This window comes from Macrotis lagotis, chromosome 1, assembly GCF_037893015.1.
Source record: "Macrotis lagotis isolate mMagLag1 chromosome 1, bilby.v1.9.chrom.fasta, whole genome shotgun sequence".
In the NCBI taxonomy this organism is placed as follows: domain Eukaryota; kingdom Metazoa; phylum Chordata; class Mammalia; order Peramelemorphia; family Peramelidae; genus Macrotis; species Macrotis lagotis.
Window position 1 is genome coordinate 115,754,612 of NC_133658.1, and position 20,080 is coordinate 115,774,691.

General features: G+C 36.0%; 1 long non-coding RNA gene across 1 annotated transcript; it reads left to right on the forward strand.

Moving 5' to 3' along the window:
• Nucleotides 1-2,710: 2,710 nt before the first annotated feature.
• On the forward strand, nt 2,711-18,671 carry LOC141514055 (uncharacterized). The gene is made up of 5 exons (XR_012475940.1): nt 2,711-2,764; nt 4,042-4,108; nt 16,458-16,571; nt 16,655-16,834; nt 18,521-18,671. It is a non-coding gene; the product is annotated as an uncharacterized LOC141514055 (long non-coding RNA).
• The last annotated feature ends 1,409 nt before the right edge of the window (nt 18,672-20,080 follow it).

Below are 20,080 nucleotides of genomic sequence, written 5' to 3' on the forward strand. Positions count from 1 at the left end.
AGGAAGACTCCTCCAAATCTGGTCTCAGTCTCTTACTTACCATATATTTCCTGTAAAATGAGCTGGAAAAGGAACTGGCATGTTTTTGCCAAGAAAAGCTCAAATAGGGTCACAAAGATTCAGACGTGAGTGTAAGACACCTGAAGAACAACAATAACAAATACAAACTAGATGCAGCATAGAGCAGAGATATAGCCACAGATGACGAGAGCTTAAGCAGTTGTAGGTTAGGAACAACTGTCTAGGAACTTGACTGCAGACAGCAGCAAAGAGAGCAGTTATGAATTCAAGAGATAACTGACCTTGGAAGGCATTGTTTCAACTGAAAATATGAGCTAATCCAAATGAATGACCCCAACAACAGAGATTCTATGCCTGGGAGCAAGGGATGAAGAGTTGTAGGTGTTGTAGGTGTTGAAAAGTATGGACAAAACTAGGATTACTGAGGGTGGAGGGAGAATTAGAGAGAAAAGATGGCACTTTAGATAGAACTTGAAGGAAGTCAGAGAAGCCATGAGGCATATATTAGGAGGGAGAACATTCCAGGCATAGGGTACAGTCAGTGAAGAGACCCAGAGACACTAAGGAATAACACTGAGTCCAGTGTCACTATATCAAAGAGTGCATGGGGAAGTATAGTGCAAGGTTGGGGAGCAGTACAAAGTTTGTGAAAGACTTTGAACGTCAAATAGAGAATTTTATATTTAATAATAAGGAGCCACTGGAGTTTATTTAGGCGCTGGTGTCTCCTATCCCCACAAAGTCTAACCTAGTCAGTCAGATTTACTCTTTAGGGAGACTAATTTGTAACAATGAAGAGAGATAAGTGGCAATGGGACCAACTAGGAAATTGTTGTATGGTATAGTCCTGAGGTGATAAAGGTCTGCATACTAAAGGTAAGATCAGTAGTAGGGGGCTCATGATCTATATCTTTGGTAGTATAGACATAAAGAGTACTCATCTGGAACCTGAGGGATTGTTAGTTGACATCACTGAGGACTGAACCTGAAAACTTATGAGTACCACATTGGGAAAGTAGTTCCTGGATGGGATGTTACAGTTAAAATAAGAGAATTGGACTAGGTAATCTATATGGTCTCTTCTTGCTCTAACTCCTATGATCTTAAGTCTTAACCAAGTTATTTAACTTTGAAGGGCTTAGGTTTCCACATCTGTAAAATGATGAGATTAGATGACATGAGTCCTAAATTTCCTAGAGTCATAAAATTTCAAAGTTGGAATGGACCTTATAGGTGATCAAATTCAAGATTTGCCTGAAAGAGAACCCCCACTACCCCACTACCTACCATAAAGACAAATGCCTTCTTTATAACCTGAAAGACTGGCCCTGGGTGAAATATCCAGGAATACTTTCCTTTACTGACTCAGGAGAGGGCAATGAAAACTTTGTCACAGTAGTTTAGAAAACATTAAAACATATTTTTTTATTTCCAGCAAGCTAATTTTCACTTAAGTGATAACATTCCTTTGCCTCAATTTACAGATGATCAGTAATCTCCAAAGAACTAATTTAGGAACCCTAGAAACAGCAAGAGAGTCTTTTCCTGCTTTCTAGGACAGGTGCTACCCTGGCTTGGGAATGCACTCACACTGAATTTAGTTACCAAATTGCATGTCAGCATTTCTACATTAGACTCTGACAGCAACCCTTCAAGACATAATGAGAGAGTCTTACAGTGGCAAGAATCTTGACTCTGGAGTCAGAGGTTATTGTTTCATTTCATTCTCTGTAATAACCATATAACTAACATCACTGGGACTCAGTTTCCTCAAGTATAATTTGAGAAAGTTGTCTCTTCCTAGTTTATTACAAATTTGGGACTATAGCCTGGGATCATATAAGACTCCAAACAAGCAATTCATCTTATTCTCAGTCTCAATTCCTCTCCTTATAGCAGCTGGCATCCTAAGGGCATTTGTCACTCATGCCAATGTAGCCCTTTCAAGTGGATATCCATTTGAGTTATTGGTATTTACATTTTGGATATAAAAGTATCCTTCTCATATAGGTCTTCTTCCCTTCCTGATGCACACTTTCATAGCAGGAGAACAAAAACAATTTGGAGGGAATGAGGCAACACTTCTACTGGGTTTATTGGCAGGGAGCAGTGAAGAGCAATCTTGCAACCAAATAGAGGATATTGATAAGGAGACTAAATTCATTTGAATTCACTAAAACTCAGTTAGGGGTATATTGTATTAAGTGAAATGCCATTACTAGAGGGCCCGGGGAAAAAATGTATGCCAAGCCATGAGAGCTTTTCAGCTCACTGGAAGGCAGCCATTATGCCCACGCACTACATTTGATGACTTAGAAATAGAGATAATTTCTGCATAGATCGTAAAGGGACTGTAGAATGGTTCGGCAAAGCCCCAGGAATGCCAGCATAAGTGGTATAGCCCCAGAGCGAGAGAGTGCAAGAAAGAAACCTCTTATAGCAGCCAGCTCAGAGTTTTTGGGGATGAATCCAAACTTGCTATAAAGGACTCCTTTCATGGACATTGTGACACATTGGGGGTATTTAAGGAACTTCACACCAAGCAGCAACAACATTATTCCATGACCTTTTGCAAAGCATCCTACTCTTTCTAGGGAGGATGTGAGTTGGCCTCTTATTTTATTAAGCTCTTTTAACCTTTATATTTAGAAAATTTTCCCTGCTGACAGAAGCTCCTTGTTCTAACAGTGACTTTGGGTCCATCCTCAGTGTAGAAGTGAGACCAACTTCTTTCTGCATCTCAGTGAGTAGAATAAAAAAAGTTTGGTTTGGGTTTTTTTTGCATTTTATTCTCCAACCTAGGATCACTTTCCCAAAGGTGCAGTGAGGGTGTGGCAAAAGGGCTCCTTGCTTGGTGTCTTTCTTACTGTACTTATACTAATAGTCTCTGTAAGCAAGGACACCTTTTTTAAAAAAAGTACCCATTGCAGCTCTGTGTATAAATCTCATGCAGGTTATTCAGACTAAGGGAGCCCCTTATCTAAAAGGCACCAGAGTAGGCTTTCACACACACTTTTCACCTGCGACAATAGCTGGCCAGAATTTTGTCCTCATTTACAATGGAATAAATGCAGTATCTCATGTCACCTAACTCATTCTCTTATTTATACCAAATTCTTCAAGGTTCTATTTTTTTTAAGCCCAGCTCCCTTTCTAAAGAAAAATCTAGTTATTCATGAATTCATCAATTCAGAGTGGGAATTCTTACAGCCCTTTCATTTTACAGATGAGAAAACTGACTCCTATAAAAAGTGATATGGCTTGCCCAAGGCCATCCAAATAGAAGGTTGGCAAAATTGGAGTCTAACCCTAGATCTTCTGGCTCCAAGATCTACCACTGCTGCCAATTTGCATTGTACAAACATGCTTTGTAGTTTGTTCTTTATTAGCTCATCTTATACTGACTTTCTGGGAAACCAGAGAAATCATATTTTGAGTGGATGATCATAAGCATGGTGATAACTACCAATGCTACATGAAACTATTTGATACAATTCAGGTAACCAGAAAACAGGGCTAATTGTTATGTAGGGGAAGATTATGGAGAATTTTCTGCACATTGAGGACTTTTCCCCTAAAAATAAGCTTTAAATTTTTTTTTTTTTGTTGAGACCTTGCATGCTAATGTAGAGAAACTAGTAGAATTATGAATTGTGAACCTAGCTATTCATCATTAAATGCCCACCCTTTACACAACATCAACAAATGTAGATAATAGAACTGAGTCCTCTTTCAGAACAATAAATTTTTCATTTACAAGGCAACTCTTGCTCACCTATATGGTCTTTTTAAGATGAACTGATTCAGTGTGTAGAGATGGAGTAAGGGAAGGTCTAAATATATGAGTGGTAAACAACTCACCTGAACCTCATGCAAATATGTTCCAAGCGTATGAATACCCAATGTCTGTACACATATGCACTTATATGTATAGGTCTGATCTGTATATATATGAAATATGCATACATATATATACATATACACATACATAAATATAAATGAAATCCTGACTCTTTCTAGATCTTGAAAAGTTTGAATCTTCCATTTGCTGACTCTTTTGAAGAAAGAAGAAAAATTTTCTTAAATGGTAAGATGCCTTATCTTCTTCAGTCACCCAGATTATGCTTGTCAAAAGTTATGGGAAGAAGAGAGAAGAAGGATGTTAGTAGAGAAAGCTCAGAGAATTATTCATATTTAAAACCAGCAACAGAACTAACATATATAAAAAGGGACTGTAAGGATGAAAAGGAAAATAAGAGAAGGCAATTTATAAATCACCCTTTGAGAAAATATCAAATATGCTATAGGGAGTTAAAGGGTCAGAGATCATAGAGTGACCCAGGGTACTTAGGACCTCTTTCTCCACCTCATAAGAAAATTATTAAGATTATTAAGTCATCTTCAGGTCAGTAACTGCCCTTCCATCTATGGTGCCATACCAACAATATTTGCACAATACCCTTTCATGGTTCTGGAAAATAGCCTTTGCCAGGGCTAATAGAGAACCATCATTCAGAAGTAGTATAAATATTAGTCTTATGGCAGAGCCAAAAAAATCTTTGTGTCCAGATATGTACTTTTGTTAAAGCTTAAAATCAGCACAAAGAGCATTTCGATACGATTACTTTGTGCTCAAAGATATTCAGCCTACATCCTGCTCCCTTGTTTAGCCACTGGCAAACTGGGTTGGATCAAATGTCTGGAAGTAGATGTCCTTTTTTAAATGAGTTTATGTTTAAGAATCCTATAGGTCAAAATGGGTGCAATTCAATCATCTCTTTGAAATATTTTTTGAGAGGATTCAGATGAGAAGAAAGTAGTATGATCAAAATTCAGACGACCCTCATATCTACCTCAAAGTCAATTTGGGAGAATGCTTAAAGAAGGGGATTAAGAAGACCATAGGGGTCCTTGAATGAAAAAAAAATTAATTAAACTTTCACTGTATGCAAGATGGACATAAGGACTAGGATTATGATCTCATTGGTAATAATAGACACAAATTAATATATCGCATTTTATCCTCATAAGAACCCTGGATATTAGGTGCAATTATTATCCTTATTTAACAGAGGAGGAAACTGAGATAGAGATTGTGAGATTTTTCCAGTGTCACGCAGCCAGTATGTGTCAAAGTTCTTGAACTTGGTTCTTGATTATTTTAAGTCCAACTTTCTATGCCATACTGTCTCTCCCTGGGCTGGGAATATGAATTCAAAGGTGAGGTAGTTCAATGAAGTAACTTACCGTTAACAGAAGCAAATAAAATAGTTTCCAGGAAAGAGTATTTTGGTCTGAGAAGTCAGAGGTAAGATGATTAAAATCATTGTGGAATAGATCAGTAAACTCTTTCTACTGGTAATTACAGTTTTGATTTGTTTGGTTCTTCCAGAGAAACTAGAAGTAGGGGATTTAGACACATGAGGAAACAAGACGGATATCAGAATGCCCAGGAGGCACTCACCAATCTGAGAATCCCAGAGCAAGAGTTCCAGAATTGAAAGAGTTAAGGTCACCAGTACATGATCTGTGATCCAGATAATGTGTAAGACAGTACAGAATGGTAGGAAAAAAAAAAAGTACAATATTGTCACATTACTCACACCTATCAGATTGACTAAGATGACAGAAAGGGGAAAATGATCAGTGTTGGAGAGGGTGTGGGAAGACTGAGACATTGTTATATTGATAGTCGAGTTATGAATGGATCCAGCCTTTCTGGAGAGCAATATGGAGCTATGCCCAAAGAGCAATAAATCTGTTTATTCCCTTTACCCTGCAATTCCAGTTCTAGGTTTATGTCCGCAAGAAATCATAAAAAAATGGGAAACATCCCACATGTTCATAGCGGCTCTGTTTTGTAGTGGCAAAGAATTGGAAATTGAGGGGATGCCCATCAATTGGGGCATTGTTAAACAAGTTATAATACATGAATAGGATGGAATACTATTGTTTTATATGAAAACCATTAACAGTAGGACTCTAGAGAAGCATGGGATGTGTTTCAGGATCTAATGCTGAGCAAAGGGAGCAGAACCAAGAGAACAATATACACATCAACAACAACACTGTGAGATGGTCAACCTTGATAGATACAGCTGTTTTCAGTAGTTCATGGAACTAGGACAACCATATTAGACTGGTTATGGACAATGCTGTCCCCATCCAGAGGAAGAAAAACAAAACAAAGCAAAGCAAAAAAACCTTTCAGAATATGATGAATGCAACATTCCCTTTTAAAAAATAATCCCTTATGTATTTCTTTCCCTTAATCCTAATTCTTCATACCAAAAATGGCTAATCTATAAATGTGCTTAACATATTATATATATATGTACATATATATATATATATATATACATACACACACACACACACACACACACACACACACACACACATACACACACACCAGACTGTTCACTGCTGAGGGGGGGGGTGGGAAGGGAGGGTGGAAGGAAATTTTATATCTTACAAATATACTTAGGCATATGATGAATGTTGAAAAACTTCCATAACATGTATTTGGAAAAATAAAAATAAAGCAGCAATTAAAAAATGAAAAAATGAAAAAAAATAAAAAGGCCAAGATCAACCACACACACACACACACACACACACACACACATATTATGTAGTCTATATGTATATATTTTCATGTTTTGATTAATTTGGCCCAGATAGAGTACTTCATTGGCATAAGGCTCCCTTCATAAAGTTCCTTCCTGTATTGAAAATAAAGAATTGCTCAGACATTGGAGTCTGACATATCTGCCTCAGTTTCCAAGGGGTTCCTTAAATTGCCCAGAGTCATAGTCAGCTATCTCATTGTACACTATTCCATGTGGCCTAAATGCCCCCCTTAGCTGGATTATCTAGGATTTCAGTATTCTGTAAAAATGGGTTTTCTGTCCTTTCTGCTGACACAACTATCCTCAAAGTTGCTGTTAGCTTCCTTTTTTTTTTTTTTTTTTTTTTTTTTTTTAGTTTTTGCAAGGCAATGGGGTTAAGTAGCTTGCCCAAGGCCACACAGCTAGGTATTTATTAAGTGTCTGAGGACACATTTGAACTCAGGTCCTCCTGACTCCAGGGCCGGTGCTCTATCCACTGCACCACCTAGCTACCCCTGTTAGCTTCCTTTTCAACAAATACTATGCCCTCTTTTTTTTTGGCCTTTATTTTCCTTGAACTCTGAAACATATGATACATTTTTTTCGATACCCATCAGTTCTTTTCTTGGCATCTAAGACACTATCTTTTTCTCTCTCTTTTGTTGCCTCCTTATCCTTCTGCCAGTGATAGATGCTTCTCTTTAAGGTCCTGTCAATGAACCAGTACTCTTATCTTCTCTTTCTGTATTCCCTCCCTTGATATCACCCCTATTGATTGAACTTTGTATTTGTCCATAGGATTCCTCAATCTCCATTCTCCTCCTCAAATTTTCCTTAGAGATCCAATACCATATTCCCAGTGTCAGCTAAGCAACTCTTCCAATAGTTTCCATTGGACTTTAGATGCAATAGATCTACCATTGAATTCTTCTTTCCCCTCTATATTTGCCCCACTTCCCACCATCATTTTTCTATTCATATCAATGGTACCTCTATCCTCTAATCACCTGGAACTCATCTTTGACCTTCCTATGTCCTCACCCTGTAATATCAAAAGAGTTTTGAAAACCCTGTTGTATCTACCTCTACAATCTTATTCCCATTTGCCCCTCTTTCCAGAGCAGGTACTATATCTCAAGTCCTCATCTCATCTCATCTCATCTCATCTCATCTCATCTCATCTCATCTCATCTCATCTCATCTCATCTCATCTCCTCTTATCTGGACTACTGCAAGTTTCCTATCTGATAGCCTGCCTTTTGACTACCTACACTAATTCGATCAAATAATCTTCTTAAATGTACCAATATGATTATGTTATGCTCCCCCTTCAGTTGGGGATTTCTAATCTTTATCCTAGTACTCCCCTTTACATGTTCTTATTTTCTTGCTAAACCCTACTTTATCCTATTCCTGTCCTACTCTTGCCTATTTCTGTGCTTTTGCTCATTTTCCCCTCTTCTTTTCTTTTTTTTAAAGTTCAGAGGTAACTTTATATCACATGTATCTTGCACATAGAAGGCACAGTAAATGTTTTTAAAATGAATAATGTTGGGTTAACCTGGGCATAACCCTAAATCCTTTTCATATGTCTTATTTTCTGCTACTATCTTTCTAAGTTTTGCATCCATTTTCCTTCCCTAGTAGGTATAACGTACTAAATTAATTAAATTATTCTTTAGTAATTGCCTTTAGGCTTTAAAATAAACAAGAATACTAATAATAGTTTAGATGTTTAATGTATGTGAAATTGGTCTGTATAAAAAGCTTTTACAGTATAATCTAAAATTATTTGCATGTTTTTAATTAGTTCCATGTAGTAAGTTTGTTTTCTTAATATGTCCTACAATATTGTATTGGGAAGGGGGGGAACATTCTGGTTCAGGGTGGGGATTTGGGATTCAAAATAAGTAGGATCCAGTTAATTGAGATTTTTATAGAATCATAAATCTTATTTCCAGTGAATGCAGAAGAATGAAAGAAAACTTCTAGTGTTTTAGTTCATTTAACCCCATCTGAAGTAAGTTTAACCTTTCAGCATTAGGCTACTTAGCATCTCTTAGTACCCAGAGATGAAACTCTAAGTCTACTCTGAATCAACTCATTTGATGGGATCCAAGACTTTTCATATGCTGCTGATTTGAAGAACACAATCACTTGCATATCTCTTCATTCCTGATTCCTATCTCCAATACACAGGATTTTTTTTTTGATCAAGCACTGCATTATGAAAACTGTTTGGAGAATTCACTGTAGCAACTGGTTTGACTGATCTTTCTAATTCAATTAGCCATTTGTTTATATAGATTTACTATTGGCTTACCAATTCATCCTATTAATACACATATCTGTGCAGAAAACTTGGGTATGTTGGGGCTCTGAATGTTTCACATGCAAGACAATGGAAAGTACCTAAGTGAAAACATGGTGGAAGAAGGTTGACTATTCGATGATATTCCATGAAATCTAAAAAGAAAATTGCTGTTATTACCACTACTGAGACAAGTTTGTAGAGAACGAAATCATAGCAACCACTGACCAATATGCACTCATTGTATTCTACTATGATTTAAAAGGGACCACACTTTGCCAGATTATGATACGAACTATATCCAGGACTTTGGGAAATGTGGGACTAAGAAAATGTTTTCAACAAGAATGTCAAAATGTATTTAATCTCCCCAAAATGCAAAACAACTGATTCCCTAGTAGTTTTGATATATCAAGAGTATGATGTCTAAGCCAGGAATAACTAAACATGTGTTATTTTAAGGCAAGGAATCTTGTTTGGGCTTGAGAATTTTTAACAACTAATTTATGGCTGAGAAACTTTATGTTAGTAACTTCATGAGAATATTTTAAACCAAGTCCACATGATATTAAAATAAGTTAAAATATATGTAAAATTTATGAGAGAATGTCAGGTGTAATGCTTGATAAAGTAAGCTTAATGCTTTCGAAATTTATCTTCAGGCTGAAAAAGCCAACTCCTGAAATTCTAGGCTACAGTATAATTTTAGAAACTCTTTTCTGTAAAGGCATTCTTTTATTAATGAGATCAACTCAGGCAAGCTGAAAGAGGTAACTTCCTAAAGAATCCAGGGGGACAAACAAGGCACAGAATAGGAAGTCAGAATGTGGTATTTAAAAATAAAATAAAAAAAATACTCTGAGACAGTTTTGCGCTATTCATTCCTGGGGAAAAAGGTGAAAAAAAATCATCCTGAAAAACTTTTGATTTGTTTCTGTTCAGTGCATTCTTTCTGCTGGGAACACTGCTACATTCTGTGAACAAGTAAAGGGTTTGTGGCTGACAAGGGCCATACATCACTCTGAACATTCTTCATTCACAGTGGGTGTGTCCTGTTGTACATTGTCTGGCACTCCATATTATCGTGACAGGTCTCAGTAAAAATGTGCCATTGGGTCCCCTGAAAATACATAGAGTAGAAACCCCATTGGCTAAGAGGTTACACCCTGATGCTACCAGCTAAAGTGATTCACTGGATTGATCAGCCTTGGAGTGAATGGCAGCAGATAGATCTATGGATTGTGATTCAGTCTCTCTCTGTCTCTGATTCTCTTATTGTCTGTCTCTGTCTATCTTTCTCATTTGAAATCCAAATTCTCCTTCTACCAAAAAAACAAAAAAGAAAAGAAAAGCTTGACCTTAACTCAATCAGTGTAAAGGACTGATAGTGGCTCTAGGAAGTCCTAGGACAAGGGTACCAAAGAGGACTTGAGACCCAGAAACATTCCAGCCCACTTCATTTCCAGAATCTTTCTGAATTCCCAGCTTGCTTTGAGATTCGGTTTCTTTGGTTCCCATTCTAAAAGCGGGGGCCTGACATGTGGTTGGTGGGAGCCTGAGCAGATGAGCGAAGCTGAGAATTCCTATGGCCGCTGATTTGAAAGCAGTCACTTTGCAAATGTCTTAATTCCTGATTCTTGTCTCTAATGTGCAGAAGGCTTTTGAACAAGCATGGCATTCTGAAACAAAGTTGGACATAAGGAAATGTCTAAGTGATTGATTTTATATCTGTCACATCTCTTTCCAACCACTTCTTCAATTCTGCTACTGAACAAAAAGAGATAATGCAATGGTTTGGTTAACCTTTACTGTAACAGCACAAGTCTTTCTGGTATTCCTTGGTGATTGGATGAGGGATTGCCACTCGGTTTCAGAATAGTATTCCTAGCTAGACAGAATTGCAATCCTATAAATTCAAATAGGGCCCAATTAACTTGTTCATAGCTGTTCTACTACTCCTATTACTTCATGTAATTACTTTAAAAGACACCATAGCAAAGGAGAGAAGGATAATGCCATTATTACGCATCAACTTAATCGTACCTTCTCTCACTCCTGAAGTAAGGCAGTCAGTCTCACTCTCTCAGAGACTGTGTATCTCTCTTTTTCTGTCTTTTCATACAGGTTTTGTGGGATGTCAGACTTACAGATGTTCCCTGAAACCTATTATATTTTTCTCACAAAATCAAGAAGTTTAATAAATTATGGGATTACTTTCCTTTCCTTCCTTTCTTCTGCCTTTTCATTGTTTCTCTTTCTCCCATATTTCCTTCTTTTCTTCTTTCCTTCCTTCTATTCTTCCTTCTTCCTGCATCTCTCCTTTTCTTTCTCCCTCCTTCTCTCTGTTTCTTTCTCTCTTTCATTCTTCCTTCTTCCTTCCTCTCTCCCTTTCTCCCTTTCCCTCTTTTTCTTTCTGTCTTTCACCCTTCCTTCCTCCCTCCCTCCCTCCCTTCCTTCCCTCCTTTCTTTCTTTCTTTCTTTCTTTCTTTCTTTCTTTCTTTCTTTCTTTCTTTCTTTCTTTCTTTCTTTCTTTCTTTCCTCTTTCCTTCCTTTCTTCCTTCTCCCTTCTTTTCTCCTCTCTCTCTCTCTCTCTCCCCCTCCCTCCCTCCCTTCCTCCCTTTTAAGAGAGACAAAGGTTTTAAATATTAGAAAATATTTTATTGGAAATTTCCAGCTGTCATAAGATATCAATTGAAAAATAAGAATCTCTCTGTCTATGGAGGAAGGAATCTGAGCAGATACATTGATATTCATTAGAATTAGCAGCATAGATTAGAACTATTTTAGTCAGTGCACTTGACCTCTTTGAAAAATACTTTAAGAAATGGACAGCCTTCATATTAAAGATCATGAAGGTTACAAAGTAGTATGTGTACTCTAAGTATTAATGATTTCTAGGAGGGAAATGTGTAGCAAAGAATAACAGCACTCAGTATTCATAGCAAGAGGCTACAATGTCACAAAGAAAGAATGGCCCGGTTTTTCAAGAATGTCTGTCACCAGATTGAAGAATAAAAAGATTCCCTGGTATTCACCATCTACCAGGCAAGAAATGGAACTGGTTCTGTGTTTTGTACAGGCCCAGACATTTTGTGTGCACTCAATGCAAGGTTATTATCATTATTATTTTGAACAATATCATAATATTTTAAATGGGCCAAATTTGGCTCTCGACTATTCATGAACTGTTCTTATGGGCCTTGAGGAAAATAGCCTATGAATACAAAGTAATGGAATTTGGCCCAAATCCTATTGCTTCCTCTACATTCTACAAACCAAAAAGAGCTTCTGTAAGAATAGAATGCTAGGGTTCTGGATCATGGGAAATCTAAGGATTAAAAGGGGATCGTAATTATAGATTTACAAGATTTATATAAGAACTTTTTTAAAGATGTACAGCTCTAAGAATAGGTTACCTCATCTGATTCTTTCAATAACCCTGTGAAGTTGGAGATATTATTATCCTCATTTTACATAAGAGAAACGAAAGGTTAAGAAATCTCATGTGACTTTCCCAGGGTCACCCACCTATTAAGTACTGAGGAAGGATCTGAATTCTGAACTTCCTTACATCAAGTCCAGTTCTTTTATTCACTTTGACTCAGAAGCAAATCTTTGTGGACAAAATTGTAAAAGGAGTATTTTTCTCCAAGGTTCACACCTTAATCCTGCCCATTTTCTCTCATCAGTATGTAGTGTCCCTTCTTTTACTTCCTGTTCTCTCTTTGACTACTATAAGGTAGACAAGAGAGTTGGATACACTAAACTTTGTGCAACTATAACTTACCTGATAGATTAATTCTCCAATCTATAAATTCATTTTATGAGAGAAACTAGGAGGAGGCAGTGCTTACTCCATAGAATGACTTTTTAAGAGTGTTAGGGACTTCCAAGAATTCCTCCAGGGACAACCATTTAGGCCATCATCTACTTTGTCTTTCTATATAAGGTTAGCTCTATTTTAAAATACATGACTTCTAACTAGGGATCCCCAACTTTTGTGTGTTGAGGAGCTTTACTTGAGGTTTAAAGGCATATTTTAACTTTTTCAAGTATATCGCACTTATTAACTCTTATTAACTCATGCTAACTTGAGTTTGCACTTTAAGAACCTTAAAGGAATCAGGCTGTCAATAAGCTTAATAAATATTAAAAGCCTACTATGTGCCAGACACTGAGCTAAGTGCCAACATACTATCAAAATGTCAGTTATTCTTATTAATTTTTATTATTTTTATTATAAAATGTTAGATCTTTCCTGATAGAGTCACAGAAATAGGGAATAGTACCAGAAACTGCCCGTTCCTTTCTGACCACATTCTCATGTCATCCCTTGTGGCCATTAACCTCTGGTCTTTTCAGTCCTCAAACATCCCTAGAATTTCCAAATATTAGTTCTAATCACTGCAACCTATCATGGCCCCCAAATTTAGCAAAGAATGGAGAACATAGTTTTGAAGTTTCCTGAGAAACAGCCCCTTAGGGTAAATACAAGTTATCATGTCTGCTAGTCTTTGAACTATTTAAAAGATATTTGAGAATTTTAAAAGTTCACCAAATAGAGTTTTTCTAGAAGCAAATATTCTAGATTGAAACAGAAAAATTATATATTTTTTTCTTTCTCTGCAAAAAGGCAGTAAGTTTCTGGGGTAACTTTACTTTGATAAAGTCAGTAATGATAATCATGATATTAATACAACAATTAGTCTTTTAAGAAGGATTTATTTTACACTACACATAGTGCTGTGTAGAATGTAAGATCATACCCCATAATTGCTCATGGAAGTAGATAGGCCTTCATTTGGGTGATTTCCAGAAGTCAAAGCTAAAGGTGCTAGCATTATGAATGCTCAGTCCAAATACAGTACTGCCTGAAAAACAATGATATCTAACCTGATTCCCAATCCATACCCTATGCCTATCCATGCCAAAATAACCATTTGGAAAGTAAAAATTTCCATGCAAACCAGGCATTACTAATATGTATATCTACCTATAAATATAGATTTTAGATAGGCAAATATATCTCATAAGTAATACATATATAAAACAAATATATATACATATATACAAATACACATAGCAGAAAGCTATGTGTATAACAAATTTGACTGAATTCAGGTAATCTAATTTGTGTGAGAGTAGATGTAGCCTTAGGTAAATGAAAGACAGCACTAATTCAATATTGATAAACCTTTGCTTAGAATGAAGAGAGGTTGATCTGCCTGACTCCATTTAAGAAAAGAGGTTACAGTCGAAAAGTCATGAAGACCTCCACTGAAGAAGAACTCTATAACCCTGCTTTTCTTTACCTTCTTCCCAGATGAATGCCAGGAGCTCTCTGTAAAAATCTAGGAGGTTCTTTTGAAACATGAAAGCAGAGTTTCCCCTGACTGAGGGTATTTAGGTTCCTTGGAAAATTATGTTAGAAGTTCAGGCTATAGTAACTGTACAAGAGAGCTTTGGCAGAGGGCATATAGATCTTTGGTGGGGAAGGGGTGAAATGTAGCAAAGTAAAAATTTGAAGTAGTGAATGTAACCAGGAAGAGAAGTGCCCCAGGGTCCATGATATCAAAGCCCAAAGAACTGGAAGCTTGGCAACTTTCTGGACAGAATCATCCATGTGGATAATAACAAGGATTTATATTAGTGTACAGATTTGTTAAAGTTTCAGTTCAATCTGAAATCACAAACATTTATCAAGCATCAATTATGTGCAAAACTCTCCTGGATACAGCAACAAAAACAAAACAGTTCTCAAAGTACATACAGCTTCTTACATTCTATTGGGGTGATAGTGGGGTACAAGTATATAAATACATATAGTAGAAGGTATGACTTTGACATTCAATATATCACTTTTAGTTCTTTATGCTGATTAAGTTAAAGTCAAAATTTTTTGAAGTATCTAACAGTCAGTCATTCCATTATGCCTCAACTATTGCAATAACTTTCTATTTTGTCTTATTGCTTCAAGGGTTTCTTCTCCTCCATCTGTACTTAATTGTCAAATTAATTGTCTTAAAGTGAAGATATTACCACATTGTACCCTATACAGCAGACTCCAGTGTCTTCCTCTATCTTACAAGACCAAATATAAAATCCTCTATCCTGATATTAAAACCTTTCATAATTTGTCTCCTTCTTAAATCACTAGTCTCCTTACTCTTTATTCAGCTCCAAATCTTCTGCACTCCAGTGACATTGGTCTTCTTGTTGTTTTCTGGCACTTTCACTAGCTTTCCCCTTTGCCTGAAATGTACTCTATCCTCTTTCCTTTTTCCTGGCTTCTTTAGCATCAGGCATCATTCATGATAAAATATCACCTTCTCTAAGAAGACTTTTCTAATCCACTTTAATGCTAATGTCTTCCTTTTGAATAATCAACAATTTATATTTTAAAGAGATAGAAAGATAGATAGAAAGACATAGACATAGATATAGAGATATAGTTATCTCTATATCTCTCTAAACATATCTATCTAAATATGTTTATTCATGCTTATTGACATGCTGTCTTCTCCACTTAACTGTGAATTTCAGAAGAAGGACCTTTTATTTCGTGGTTATTTTTGGTTTTTTTTCTTTCTATTCCTTGAGTTCAGTATAGTGTCTGGCACATATATTTAGTACATACAAAATAAAGACTGAATATCATGTATAGTAGACTAAATTCTTTGGAAAGTCATTAGATTCTTTACTCTCATTCTCATTTCCAGATAACTTGATTAGGCTCTAGTATGAGAAAATAAAGAAATCTGTTATAGAGTAATAAATGTAACTAACAGAAGAGTAAGAATAATAGAATTCTACAGATTGAAACGATATAGTCTAGTTCTTATCCATAATTTATAGGTTAGAAAACTGAAAGCCAGAATCACCAAAATTAAGCCCAAGTTTCATCAGTCCCAGTCTTGTCTATGTCTTCCCTCATCCCACTTGTACTCCAATCCATGTCCCATTACTATCCATGCCAAAATCACTAATTGAAAAGTAAAAATTCATTCTAGGCAAGCATTGCAAATATCTATAACTATAGATATAGATAGAAATATCTCACATGTGATATTATCTATATATTGCCAAGATGTGCATGTATAGCATATTTAGTTGAATCCAGGTAAGTTAATTTGGGTGTGATGGCCCTGTTGTATAGCTAGTACAGTTTAGATACTCATGGTAGAATATCCTATACACAATGGTAAACTAGTAAGTATTTAACAACCAGTTTTCATAAAAGGAAGCCAGGAGTATAATACACTTTACAGTTTTATCTTTATGGTTGAAATATGATTCATAAATTTCTTAAGTATTGATAATCAATAAACAATTAATAAAGTCCTTATTTGCAGTGGTTATTGATTTCTGAAGTATAAATACTCCCAAGCAGTATTTAACAATTGTGTCTCAAGAGCCAGCACAAACTGGCTCCAGCTCACCACATTGTACTAATAACTTGTAGAGAAATGAATGCAGTCACTTCTAAATATCATAAATGAATTTTAAATTTATAGATTCCTAGAAGTTGAAGAGACCTCAGAAATGAACTAGACTATGCATCTCATTTTATAAATGGCAAACCAAGACTGAGGAAAGTGAAATAATTTCCCTAATGTATGAAAGCACAGGTAAGGCTTTAGTTAAATCCAGACTTGACTCCTTTTCAGAATTGTTCTCTAGCTTTTTCATGTTTTGGTTTTGTCTCGGTTAGATTGTAAACTGGTTGAAGGCAGGAACCTATCTTGTTTGATGTGACTCATAGAACAGATGGACAAGAAATAATTGTTGAACAATCAGTTGAAGTCAAAACAAGAGTAAAATAGAATTTGTTCCTTCTGGGAGGAATGATAATTCCTTGCATTATGACCTATCTTAAACAGCACAAAGGCAGGTAAGTAGACAAGGAATGGTGATTTCTCATATTTTCTAGTCTTCCTTTCCCTTCCCTCCCTAATGAATGTAGCTCTAATAATGGAGTGGCCCTCATTGTTCTGCAAGTCTGGATCAGGTCTTTAAACCTATGATCACTAGCCCTACTCACCCTGCTATCTATTCTGGACCACTATTACTGCATCAAGTCTGCCTTCTCCAAGAAGGGAATTCTTAGATGGTAAATAAGTCAAAGTTACTGTTTGCACCAAGCAGCCTATTTCTTGCTCTTGAGACATGGTGTACAGTGTTGTTTCTTCACATTCCCATGATTAGCTTTTCAGTAAGTTTAAAACAATTCCCTGGGTTTTGAGTTCCAACTGTTGCCCTGTGATAGTCACTGTTTGGTTGCTGTCATGACTCACTAAAATTTGGTTTATAATAACAAAAGATAGATGGAAAATCTATTCACAGGAAATAAAAGAAACTTAAAATGCAAACATATTTTGGGGATGGGAAATAAAAACAAAAACATGATGTGTATGAATTATTCCAGTGATGCTTTCAGTTTTGCTTTGGTTGTAGAGAGAGATTCAAATAAGCCAGTGTAAGTACACCCTAGTAAGTAGTAAGAATTAACTATCTATTCAAAAGCAAAAAGTCACAAGTGGTGCTGGAAAGTCTACCACACTAGGAGAAGATATTCCTCAGATCTACTTGTGGTCCTGTCATTTATGTGCCGGTTACTTGATCACTGAGAATCAGTTTCCTAATCTATAAAAGCAGGGACTAGTGAGATAATCTCTACCATCTCTTCCTAGTTCTAATATTCTATCACCTATGCTGTATAAATAATTTAGGCCTCTTAACAGAATTGAGTAAGTATAAGAGTACTGAACTTGGAGTCAAGAAGACCTGAGGTTGAAATCCTACCTGTGACTCTGTGCAAATCCTTTAACCTCTCTTAGTCTCACTTTCCCCAACTGTGAGGATCAAATGTGATAATATATTGCAGTGCTTTACAAACCTAGAAACATTAAACAGATGCTATTCATTTGCTATTATTATTTCTGTCTAACATATCTAGATCATAGAACAGGAATGGATCTTAGAAGTCATAAAGTTCAAACTATATAGCTTTAAGTTACTATTATTTTTTATTTATTTCAATTAGGAAGTTGAATCTCAGAGTGGTAAAATCAAGTTATCAAGAATGACTTGTCAGTTGCCAGATACTATGCTAGGGTTTAAAAAAAGAGGCAAAATACCAGTACTGACTTTGAAGGAACTCACAGTCAGTTGGAAGAAACGATAACCAAAGATGTATATATAAGAAGTATACAAGGTAAATCTAAGAAAGAAAAAAAAGCATTAAGGGGAATTGAGAAAGTCTTCTTGCAGAAGATGGAGTTTTAGCTAAGACTTGGAGGAATCCAGGGATACCAAAAGGAAGAGATGAGGAAGGAGAAAACTGAAAGTATGAAGGACAGTCAGTGAAAATGCCTCAAGTCAGGAGATGGAGTGTTAGCAGGGAGGTGAATTCCACTAGTCTAGTGACGATGTGGAGGGGAGTAAGGCATATAAAGAATAGAAAGGTAGAAAAGAAGTTATAAAAAGCTCTAAAAATTCAAATACAGGGTATTATATTGAATTTTGGTAGAAAAGTAAAGAAAATGTTTGAACTGAAGTCTTCTTACTTCACATCTAGTGTTCCTTCTACAATCCCATGCTTGTCCTTTGAGGATTTTCAAGGCTGCCATAGAACTGAAAGAAGACTTTGTCTATTAAGCACTAGAGATCAATACTAAAAAGGAAGGAAGGAAGAAAGAAAGCAAATTTTGGCTTGATGAAAAGTAAAATTTCCCAAGGGTTATAATTTTCCAAAAGGTAAATTCACTTCTTCAGAAAGTGTTGGCTCCCACCACTGGAAGGTCTTTAAGCAGAAACTTGTTGAGTACATAGTTAATGGTAGTATTTGGAGATTTGCAATAGACTAAATGGCTGTAAGTGAACTGATGTCACTTTGAATTTTGGACTTCTTTAATGACATCTAGAGAGGAATGAAGAGGGCATAAAGGAATAAAAATTAAAGAGAATGTTCTTATAGAAAACGATATTCCATACTGGAAAGTGATGAAAGCCAGGGTTGGGAAAGTAGAATGATATCAGTTGACAGAGAGCCTCCAGTAAAATGGTAGTAAAAGGTAAAAAGGAAAAAGGAAAAGTTTTAGGGACTAATTTGGGAAAGAATTCATTATGAGAGTCTTCCTAGGAGGTGATTTTTGAATGAAGGAGCACAAGAATATGGTTTCATTATTGATAGGCTAACTGAAGTGGTACCTTGTCCAATCAGATAGAGTGAAAGAGAAATAGAGACATTCAGGCAGATTCCCAATGTGACTGAGATGCTTTCACAGAAAACAGCACACAGAAATATATGGCATTTTTAGTATGTTTTAAGGGAGAAGAAGCTACAGGCTGTGAAACCTCTCATCACATTTTTTTTTCCTGGAGCTCATAGAGAGAAAGAGAGAGCTAAGGAAAGAAAGAGCCCTAGGGCTGTCTTTACAACCACCCAACAAGCTCTTGAAAATGAGCTTTTTTCTGTGATTTAATAACACCATTTACAGAAACCAAAAACCACTTTTTCTAATATCCACTAAGAGAAAGGAGGCAGAGAGATGAGATAGTAGCCAGTGCACAATTCATTATCTTTGTGAAAGCAAACAAGTAAATAATCATTTATTTAATTTATGTAAGCTGAATGGGCATGGGAAAAAATAAATCCTTTTCAGATGCTATGTTAGCTCCCTATAGAAATCTCTCATTCACTACCCCCTGGACCCACCAACACCTAGATTGCTAAACGTAAAAATACCTTCACTCATTCTAATAAATTGAAAATAGACATAAATACTTTAATTATATGATGGGTTTTTTCTGAATGACTTTGTGAATTTTTAAGTGCTTATCATATTGTCTCCATGATTTCTTCATTCTGCAAGATGTATTCTTTGCTAACTAACTACAGAAAAGAAGATAGTTGAAATAAATATCACATAGCCATCTTATTTGGAAACAAAACCACTGTGTCCAGATTTCTCACCCAGGAAAGTGGTGCAAATGTCAAAGTATTTTCCATTTTGTTCATTTTTCTGTTCATATTTTAAGTCTGAAATTCTAATGGGAGAATTAGGAAACTAAAGGAAGATTGTTTGATTTGTCTTCCTTATTAAATGTAGATGATGACATTATTCTGATCAACTTT